We start from the raw sequence: 11,343 nt of genomic DNA on the forward strand, positions 1-11,343 counted from the left end.
GTTGAATTAGAAAGTGAAGGTTCTCTGTAGAATCCATGGCCAAGAGTGAATTTTTTTTAAACCAGATTAATATTAAGCTCTGATTCTGGCCAGGAGACCCTACCTGTCTTCCTCATGGCCTCTATTTGAAGGCTCTTTCTTCTACTTGGTGCTATTTTTTTCTCCACCCCCTTAGAGGAAACCAGCAGACACTGAGGAAATCACTGAAAATCATTTCTGATCTGAGCAGAAAGAGCAGAATCATTCTGGGGATGATCTTGAGTCAGTCCTTGCCTCCTCTCTGTGCCCCAGTTTCCTTATCTGTTAAAAAAAGGGGGGGTCGGCTTTATAATCATAGATTTCAGAGCAGAAATGGTTCTTAGTGGGCATTTAATTAAACTTCCTCCTTTTACAGAGATTGAGGCCCCCTGAGGAGAAAGGACTTCACCAATATGTCATAGTGAGATAGTAGCAGAACTGGATTAGAACCCAAGACTTTGGGCTCCCAGGCCAATACTTTTCCCACTTTGCCACTCTCCCTTTTTAAGGAAGGAAGGAAGGAGTTTGAAGACCTGACTTCAAATCCAACCCCAGGCACTTATGAGTTGTGGGACCCTGGAGTAGTCATTTAATCTCTTGACTGCCTCAGTTTCCTCACCCATAAAATGGGAATAACAGCTGTTATGAGGATTAAATGAGATGAGCTTTGTAAAGTGCTTAGCACAGGGACTGGCACACAATAGATTCTTAATAAATGTTTGTTTCCTTCCATCTGTAGTTATAAGGAATAATGGAAAGAGACAGGCCTGGAGTCAGGAGAGCTAAATCCCAGTACTGGTTTGGCCCTCAACTCCTTGGGTAACATTGGGAAACTTGGGTTCTTCTCTATGCCCAGAGGGGGTCTAGTTGCCAAGGGCACTGGGACTTTGGGCTCCAGGAACAGAAACTGCTAGCAATCTTTAACTATGGAGACTGGCCTGGCCCCACCTCTGCAGGAGGGAGGGATTCCCAGACACCCAACCTAGTCCTGCTGTGCCCTCTCCTGGTTATGGGGAAAAGAAGGTGCTCACAACTGAGTCAATCTCTGCTCTCCTGCACCAAGCATCCAGGCAAGCCCCTGATCCCTGTAAGGAAAACCTCCCAGATAAGAATTCCTTAATATAGCACCTGAAGGCTTGCAGAGCCGGCAAAGTGAGTCCTATAGGTACTATATCCCCATTTCACAGAGGAAGAAGCTAAACCACAAAGAGACTAAATGACTTGTCCATGATCAAGAGTATCTTAGGTAGAACTGGAATGCAGGTCTCTCGATTCTAAGCCCAGAACAAGCATAACAATAACTAGCATTTCCATAGCACCTTAAGATTACAAAGACTTTATATATGTTCACTCATTGCATTATCACAACAACCCCATGAGGAAGACATTATTATCCACATTTTACAGTAGAGCCTGAGACTGGGAGACTTTACATAATTTCCCCAGGGTCATATAACTAAGAAAGTATTCAAACCAGGATTTGAATTCAAGCCTTCCTGACTCTCAATCCATTGTCCTCTCCCCCATAACATGTAACAATATTGTACTGAAGGTATCAAACTAACTAGATAGTTAGATAGATAGACATGATGGATGGATGGATGGATGGATGGATGGATGGATGGATGGATGGATGAGTGGATAGATGGACAGATGGATGGATGGATGAGTAAGTGAATGAATGAATAGACAAATAAATGGGTAAGTTGGGGGAGTGAGTTGTAGCAATCACTGAGGGTCTTCAGTGTCCCTATTCCAGCTCTGTCATTAATTGTATATCTTAGGCTAAGTCACTTTAATTTCTTCATCTTTGGGATGGGGGAGGGAGGCCTGAATAGTCATTGCATCATAGCATTTAGAGTCAGAAGACGTCATTTTGCACAAACCCCATTTTACAGCTGAAGAAACTGAAACCCAAAGACGGCCTGATTTGCCCAGGATCACACAGTGAAGTCTTGTGTTCTGTAAGACTATAAAACTAGGGTGGATTCAATTTGTAGAGGAGTCTTGAATGTCTGGGTGAAAGGTTAGAACTTTACCCTATAGGCAATGGGAAGCCATTCAGGAAGGGAGTAGCTTGACTAGAGCTCTGTTTTAGGAAGATTGATTCGTTCTTGTGAACAAGATGGCCAGGATACCAGTGAGAATGGAAGACGGTAGGCAGCTGTACCATGGGCACTATCGTGGTATCAAGGGTGTTCCTGTTGCGTTTTAGCTCTGTTGGGTGGCCTCACCTTTCCTCTCCCCAATCTGGCTGTTTCAAATTTCATATGACATTTCCTGAAAAAGAAGAAAAAACAAAAACCAGGACTGAAATTGATGTGAAGTTACGGACGTCAAGGGGATGCCTGGCAACCAATGGGACCTCAGATCAAATTGAGGTAACAGACCATTATCATCATGGGATCTATACCTCAAAGGTCATCGAAGACAACACCCTCACTTTGCAAAGGTTTAGGGAGGAGAATCACCCAAGGTATCACAGAGAGTAACCACCAAAGCTGCTGCCTGGATGTCTGAACTCTTCCCTGGGCATTTCTGGGAAGACATGATGAGAACCATCCCAATCTTAGGGGGTGAGGGGAAGCATCATGGCATCCAGAGGATGTGTATTCAAATCCTGTCTCTGCCATTTACTACCTTTGTGACCCTTAATCTCTCATTCCCACAGTGTCTTCATCTGTTAAATGAAAGGGTTGGACTGCATGACATCTAAGATACCCTCTGGTCCTAAACAGAGGATCTATATATTACCTCAGAGGTGATTCATCATAACCCAAGCATAAGCAAAAGTCCCTTATACAACATTCTTGAAAAGTCATCATTCAGCCTTCACTTGAACACCACTAGTGATGGAGAACTCACTCCCTCTGGAAGTAGACCATTCTAATTCTTGATATATCAAATTATTAGAAAACTTCACAGAATCTCAAGGACCCCAACCTATACCTGAGCAAGAATTCCTTCCATAGCATCCCCAGTTACTGGCCATCCCTCTTCCAATTAAAGAGCTCCAATGACAGAGAACCCACTTGCTCCAGGGGCAGTTCATTCCACCTTGGACAGTTCTATTGAATCACATGTTTTTCCTCAGCTGGAGCTGGTATCTCTACTCCTTTGTAGCTTCCAGCTGGGGCTTCTAGACTCAGAACTTCCTTTAAGGAGTTCATAGACTAGGCAAAGACAAAAGATTTACCAGACAATAGAGAATTCTACCCATGACTCTGTGCCCCAGGAGACCTCTCAAAATGAGCCAAAAAGAAACCAACCAAGAAATAAGATTACAAGATAAGGAGCTGTCTTCAAAAGAATTGCAAACTCTAAATGAACATAAGAAAATCTGAATCACTATTAATAAGAGAGATACAAATTAAAACAACCATGAAGTTTCTCATCACTCCACATGAGCCAGCAAAGATCACCAAGCATAAAATGGAACTTCTTCATCCTGGAGGGGCATGGAAAGACAGGAATGCTAATACATTGTTGGGGGAGCAACAAAATGGTCTAACCATTGTGGATATCAAATTGTAATAAAGCAAATAAAATAACCAAATTGTCCCTACTTTTTAATCTAGTGATCCTGTTATATGGGCATATGACACTTCAAGGATGTCAAGGCAGAAAAGAATGACCAATTTACATCAAAATAATCACAGCAATGCTCTTCATTGTAACAAAGAATGGGACACAAAATAGTGCCCATTGATTGGGGGATGGCTGAAAAACACAGAAGATGTGTGAATGCCATTTGATATTATTGTGCAGTTAGAAACAGTAAATACAAGGAATTCAGAGAAACATGAAAAGATTGTTGTTGTTCAGTCGTTTGAGTCATGTCTGACTCTTTGCGAGTCCATTTGGGATTTTCTTGGCAGAGATACTGGAGTGGTTTGCTATTTCCTTCTCCAGCTCATTTTACAGATGAGAAAATTGAGGCAAACAGGATTAAGTGACTTGCCCAAGGTCACATAGCTATTAAATGTCCAAGGACAGATTTGAACTGAGGAAGGCTCATCTTCCTGATTCCAGGTCTAGTGTTCTAGCGACTATACCATCTAGCTGTCTTGTGAGGAGATTAATTTGAACTAATGTAGAGCAAGAGTAGCAATCAATCTTTCCACAAACATTTATTAAACCTCTATGTGTGAGGCACTGTGCTAAGAAGGGCCCAAGTGGATAGAGCACTAATGGAGAAAACACTGGACCTGGGGTCACAAAGACCTGAATTTAAATCTGGCCTCAGATACTTATTAGCTCTGTCTGCCTCAGTTTCTTCATCTGTAAAATGGAGAAAATAATAAGACCTCCTTCCCAGGGTTGTCGTGAGGATCAAATGAGATAATATTTGGAAGACACTCAGCACGGTACCTGTCACATAATAGATGCTTAAATGCTCATTCCCTCCTTCCCTTCCAAAAGACATAGGGAGGACTACATTCCAGGCTGACAGATCACTCAAAGAAAGTCTAACCCCCAAGGATGTTAGCAAAAGTTTGGGAGAGCTGATAATGAAACAAACCTCTTTCCTTGAGGCTCGGAGAGAAGGTTGACAACTCTGTCAGACACTGATACTACCTGTTGTTGCTGAACCGTTTCTCCTTATCAGAAGGAAGAATTCACTGTAGGGTGGTAAGTCCCCGGAAATGACTGTGGTATAAGACAAAAGGTAGCAATAAAGAGTATTTCTTTTGCAGATGCAAGCAAAGCCTCTGTGGAGTGATAGCCACTCCTGATAACAATCACATACAAATCTCACTCCCTCTCAGATGAATCCCGGCAGGGACATGATCATCCAAAACACACATCAGAGTCTTACAGGAGCCCAGGTCTCAAGCTGGGAATGACCTCAGAATCATATGATCCAACTAGTCTGGGGACCCCCCTCCTTTGTGACATGGGTCCTTCTAACTTTAAATAGCTTAAATTATTGGAAAGGTCTTCACAGAATCTCAGAGTGGAAAAAGGACCCGAGAATTCATCTCATCCAATGCCCTTCATTTTATAGAAGCTCAGAGAAGTCAAAGGATTAACCCATGGTCCAACTACTAGGAACTGGCAGATCCAGGATTTGAACCCAGTTTGACTCCAAATTCTATACTCTTTCCTCTGTGCTGTGTGGATTCTGACCTTCTTACTCTTCCACACGTGGGGCATCTCTTTTTCAATCTCTGTGCCTTTGAATTGGCAGTCCCCTCAAGCCTAGAATGATCTCCTTCCTCACCTCTATGTCTTGTGTTCAGTCATTTCAGTTGTGTCTAACTCTTCATGACCCCCATTTGAGGTTTTCTTGGCAGTGATATGAGAGGTTTGCCTTTTGCTTCTCCAGCTCATCATGAGGAAACTGAAGCAAACAATGTGAAGTGACTTGCCCAGGATCACACAGCCACTAATTATCTGAGGTCAGATTTGAACTTAGGAAGACAAGTCTTCCTAATCCCAGGTCAGGAACTCTATCAACTATGGTGCCCCCTAGCTGCCCTGATTATGTTTTATGATGCCTTCTATGTCTTAAAATCACTAATTTCCTTCAAGATTCAGCTCCAACACTATCTTTCTGAGTTCCCCCCAGCTACTAGGATCAACTCCTCAGATCATTTTGCATCTATTTTGCATGCATTTCTTGATCAATCTATCTATCAATTGATCCATTTATCTAACTTTTGATCTTACTTATTTATCTATCTATTTACTTATTTATTTATTTATTTACTTACTTATTTATCTATCTATTCCAAGTCTCTCTTTATATAGAGGGAACCAGGTCCTAAAAAGGGAAGTTACTTGCCCAAGGCCACTAGCCTGAAGTCTCCCGACTCTTCATCCAAAGTGACAGGTCCATCAGGGTGAGAAAGAGAAATCGGTCCAACAAAACTCTATATTTGGCAGATCTGTCTTCAACTCAGGTCAGATAAATATATATAAGCAAACATTATGTTCCAGGTATACTGTACCAGATAATGGCAACACAAAGACAAAAGTGAAATCATTGTCTTGGGGGACAAAACACATGTATAGGTAAATAATACCGGCTCCTTTAAGGAGAGAGAGAGAGAGAGAGAGAGAGAGAGAGAGAGAGAGAGAGAGAGAGAGAGAGAGAGAGAGAGAGAGAGAGAGAGAGAGAGAGGCAGAAACAGAGAGAAAGAGAGACAGAGAGCTTAGGAAGAGTCCATTCCAGGCAAGGAGGATACCTTACAGCCTTATGCAAATGCCTGGAGGCCAGAGATGGAAGTTGAGTCTATGGACAAGTAAGCTACCCAGTTTGACTGGAATGTAATTGCCTACAGGGAAAATGAGAGAGATAAGACTGGAAAGGTAGGTTAGAGCCAAACTGTGAAGAAGGGCTCACGGAGGAATTTGTTTTTTATCCAAGTTGTACTAGGGAATCATCAAACACTTCTAAGGCAGCTAGGTGGTGCTGTAGTGGAGAGAGTTTTAGAATCCTTCCTGGAATCAGGAAGATTCAAATTTGACCTCAGAAACTTCATAGCTATGTGACCCTAGCCAATTCATTTCTTGCTGTTTGCCTCGGTTTCCTCATCTGTCAAATGAACTGGAGAAGGAAATGGCAAGCTACTCCAGTATCTTTGTCTGGAAAATGCCAAATGGGGTCATGGGGAATCAGACACAGTTGAGCTACACTTTTAAGAAAGGTATCTACATGGTCATATTGCTTTGACAGTTATGCTGAGGATAAACTGGAAAAACAGAGGCTAGAAAATTTGAAGTTTTTGTTTTAGTTTTCTCAACAGAAATGTTTTTCTTTTGTTAGCAAGTGAGAATACATTTGCCTTTTAAAACATGAATTTCATAATTCATGCATTTTTGTAGCAGAGAACTGGACTGAAGAGTTCATTGTATCAAACCAAATCAATGTTTGGAGGTGACATGGTGCAGTGGAGAAAGGTGCTGGACTTGAAGCCTGGAAGACTTGGGTTCAAATCCTGCCTTAAACTCTCAGAAACTCTATGAGGCTGGGCAAGTCACTTCACCTTACCATCCCTCAGTTTCCTTACCTGTAAAATAAGGAGGTTAGGAGTGTAAGAATCTGGGCTTAGTGGTAATGAAGATAATGACTCACCTTGGGGAAAGATGGGAGGGGATGCAAGAGATATTATGGAGATATGCTGAACAAGACTTGGCAACTGATTGGCTACGAAGAGTAGAGGAAGAGGTGAGGAAGTTTGTGAGGTAGCAAGCCTGGGTCACTGGAAGGACTGTGGGATCCTCAATAGACAGAGCAGGATTTGAAGGAGGGAAGGTTTAAGAGAGGAGATGTTGAATTCAGCTTTGGACTTGAATCTGAGATACCTACAGGATGTCCAAGAGAGTTGGTCCTGCCAGCAGTCAATGACTCAGGTCTGACGCTAAGGAGAAAGATTTGCATTAGATACATAGATGTGGTTATCTGGGCAGAGCAGGGCACTCACGCATGCTGAACGGAGCTGGAGGAAATCTTTATCACATAAATGTGCTGATTGGGTCTACTCTGGCCCTCACAACCACAAAGTGATACTTTGACTCAGTCCCAAGTGATTATCACAGCCCCTACTCTCCTCAAACCTCCCACTCCTCCCCTTTCTCCCACTTTCACAGCTGACAGCCCTGATTTCAGACTTAATGGAGAAGATTGAGACCCTTTCTCTTGATGTCCCTCTGCTTCCCTTCTCTATATCTCAAAAAATCATGACATCATCCCCCACCCCTCTACTCAGGAAAGAAGCAAAACAGGAGAGGCATCCCCAAACTCATGTTCTCTCTTGCTTAAGCAGGACATATGCTTTAATTACCCTGTATTCATGCCAGCTCCCAGCCCCATCCCTCCAAGGAAATGCTTGAAGGATCCTGACTCAGCACATGGAAAAGAGACAGATGATAAGAGCCACTTATCCCTTTTTAGGGTCCACTGAGTCAGTAGTTTTTACTGCTCATTATTCCATCATTTCTAATGCCCAAGACCTTTGAGTGCTGAGACATACACATTCTTGGAAGTCACGAGTCAACCCTAACAAATGATCTGTGAGAGCCAACTCTTCTTACATTTATGATGCGGCCACCTCCCCTGTTAGAAAGGGAGCTCCTTGAGGGCAGAGTCTGTGTTTTGCCTCTTTTTTTTAATCCCCAGAACCTCACACAGTGCCTGGCACATAATAGGTACTTAATACATGCTTGTCGATTGACTGGTGTAGATGATTGTTGAATACATAAGAGTGGATGACATCACCAAAGGAAAGATGGTAGTGGAAGAAGACGGCCCAAGACAGAGCCTTAGAAAATGCCCATGATGAGGAAGTGGGTGATAAATGACAAATGGCCAAAAAATTATTTTAAAATGATAAAGGAGAAGCCAGATAGGTTGTATGAGACCCAGGAGTATTCATCAGATTACTAAAACCTAGGTAAGAGAAAGTGTTAGAGGAGAGCGGTCAACCATGTCCAAATATGCAAAAAAAAAAAAAAAGTCAGCTAGAACCAGCAAAGTGTGAGAGAACAGAGCATTTATGAAGCATCTATAACCCTGAAGAGAACAGTATGAGTGGTGTCAGACAGTGAGGTCCGGAGTCAGACCACATGAGTCTGAGCAGTGTATGGGAGGTGAGAAAGTGTAGGGAACAGCTGGAAAATGGGGATTTCAGGACTGAGGCATGAAATAAAATAAGAAAAATGACTTGAGGGAATGGCTGGGTCAAGTGAAAGGGATTTTGTTTGTTTGTTTGAAGACTGGTTTGAAGACCAGGGCTTGTTTGTAGACTGCAGACAAGGAGAAGTGGATGAGGAGAAATAAAAGATGAGAAGGGAAAGGACAAGCTTCAGAGGAAGCAGAAAGAAATGGGATCAAGGGAGCAAAGAGAGGTACTGGTCTTGGCAAGGAGAGTCAGAGCAAACAGGACGATGGAGATGGTGAAGACACTTTTCAGTTGTAAAGTCAAAGGGAGGACCAGGGGCTCACAAAGGATGAGCTCAATAGAATTGATAAGGTTGGAGGGGAGATCCTCTGCTGAGGGTGGCATCAAGGCTTAGGGAAAGAGGACAACGGTTGGAATAACTGCTCCAGGTATGGACAGAGTTGAGAAGACAAGAAGAAAAGGAGTCCCCTGAAGGAGGGAGCCCAGGGAGTTGAGACAACATGCATTGGTGCAGGCTGGACAGGGTTCTATGATCTCCTTCAGCAGTGCAAAAAGAGGAGTGAAAGTGAAGTTGTAACAGAGAGGCTGCTCATGTAGGGGGTGGGCTGGATTAGCCTTCAAGGTCCCTCCCATCTCACCTGTGACTCTGCCTCCTGATTGGAGTCTATCAAGGCATGAAGGGAATATCAAGGCTGGGAGGACCCTTAGAACAGAGAAGAATGAGAAAGGAGGCATTCAAGGGGAAAGGAAGAAGGATCATGACATCAGAGAGGAGAGTGAGGCCACAGAAGGGTCTCTAGCTGGGCAAAAAAAAATATTGGGTAGGGGTTGGGAGGGTGGAAAGACTGAATGCTGAAGTAAAGGTGAAGAATGAGTTTGGGAAGAATAAGGGAGAGGAGAGAGCTAAGGACAGATCATCATCAGACAGGACCTTCCGGGCTCAGCATTATGGCTGTAAGGTAATTAGAGGGGGAGGTAACATTGAAGGTGAGATGACTGTCCTGATGCAGCGATTGGAGGTACAGATGTGGAGGGTTGAGGCAGTTGGTAAGCTAAAAGGTCTAAGTCCCCTCCCAGCTCTGACATCCCCTGTTCTAAGGTTCTGACTTTGTTTTGTTTTTTTACTTTATTTTCACCTGACAAGTATGTTTTCTCTCCTTCTTACCTCTTCCCCCGCACCACTGAAAAACAAAAAGAAAAACAAAGAAAAACCAAACCCTTAAAACAAATATGCATAGTCAAGCAAAAGAAATGGCCACATCAATCATATCCAAAAATCTACACATGTCCCATTCTGCACTTGGAATCCATCCCCTCAGTCAGGAAGTGGTAGTAAGCTTCATCATTAATAGCTAGAGTCATGGCTGGTCATTGGATTAGTCAGAGTTCTTAGCTATATATTCTGTTCTAAGGTGTCTCCAACCAGCCCTGTCATTTTAAGTGAAATGTAAAACCTGGATTCAGTCAAAGAGCCACACTTGAGGCCCTAGAGTGCCATGTGTGGCCTAGAAGCCAAAGGTTCCCCTGGTCTAGGCAATTTGTGTCATTGGGGCAAATATCCAAACTGGATCATAGATCCATTTGAATGACCTTGGGCAAGTCCGGAACACCTCTGAGCTTCTATTTCCTCATCTGTAAAATGGGATAATACTAGCACCTACCTCCCAGAATTGTTGTAAAAATCCAATAAGGGAAGAGCTTTGCAAACTTTGTAGTATGCTATCAATATAAGTCATTATTGACATTATTATTTAAGAGTAATAGATAGAAAGTGAGCCTGACTTGGAGTCAGAAAGACGCATTCACATCCTGCTTCTGACATCTGTTGGCCATGTGAGCCAGGGCAAATCACTGAAACTCTCAGAACCCACCCCCACCCCACCATCAGACAACTATCTGAACCCTGGAAGTTATCGTTGAGCCGAGTTGATCCTCTTTATTGTTTAAGCGAATTTCCTCCTTGGGAGTGACCTTGTATCAATGAAACCAGCCGTCCTAACTTAAACCAAACCCAAAAAGAGGCCTCCCTGCTCTGACATGCTACAATGGTGAGAGCTTAGCTTAGGGAAGGCAGACAAGAACACTGCCAAAGACATGCACTGGTTGTAAGGAAAATGTGTGGAAAGCCTTATGGTACCCTCTAAAGATATTGTCATGTTATCATGAACATATTAACATAATATAGTATATTATTATCAATAGCTTTATTTCCACCAAATAAGCAAGTGTTATGTGTTTTTTTAATTATCATATCCCTAAGTAGCAAACCTCAAAGGGCTATTTTTCTGATTCCCCATCTTTTCCTATAAGCTCTGGAAAGCTGAGATGGATGAGAAAAAATATCAACTTTATAGAAAAATAATAAAAATTTTGAGCAGGAGATAATGCTACCAAGTGGAAAGAAAACTGGATTTGGAGTTAGAGTGTGTGCATTTGAGTCCCAGCACTGTTCTTCACTGCCAAGGTGACTTTGGGCAAGTCAATTCCCTTCGGTTTCTATTCTGTGCCTCACTTTTTACCTAGCCTTAATCACTAAATGGACTTTGCCTAGGTCAAACTGAGGTGTTATAGACCTTAGTGTGATCTTAAGTTTAAAGACTTTAGCTTGAAAAGGCCAAAGTTCCCCACTGCATCCTTGACCATTTCCAGTTGTCCTGATCTCTCTCTTGACACTGGACCCTGAATATTAAGGAGAGAA

The 11,343-nt window shown here is 42.7% G+C and overlaps 1 long non-coding RNA gene across 1 annotated transcript in view; it reads right to left on the reverse strand.

Moving 5' to 3' along the window:
* Nucleotides 1-1,338: 1,338 nt before the first annotated feature.
* Nucleotides 1,339-11,343, reverse strand: part of LOC140534689 (uncharacterized) — a 41,377-nt gene continuing 31,372 nt past the window's right edge. The window contains exon 2 of the long non-coding RNA XR_011977426.1: nucleotides 1,339-2,298. This is a non-coding gene — a long non-coding RNA (uncharacterized lncRNA). The remainder of the gene's footprint in view (nucleotides 2,299-11,343) is intronic.

The sequence above is a fragment of the Notamacropus eugenii genome, chromosome 3 (assembly GCF_028372415.1).
Source record: "Notamacropus eugenii isolate mMacEug1 chromosome 3, mMacEug1.pri_v2, whole genome shotgun sequence".
Classification (NCBI taxonomy): domain Eukaryota; kingdom Metazoa; phylum Chordata; class Mammalia; order Diprotodontia; family Macropodidae; genus Notamacropus; species Notamacropus eugenii.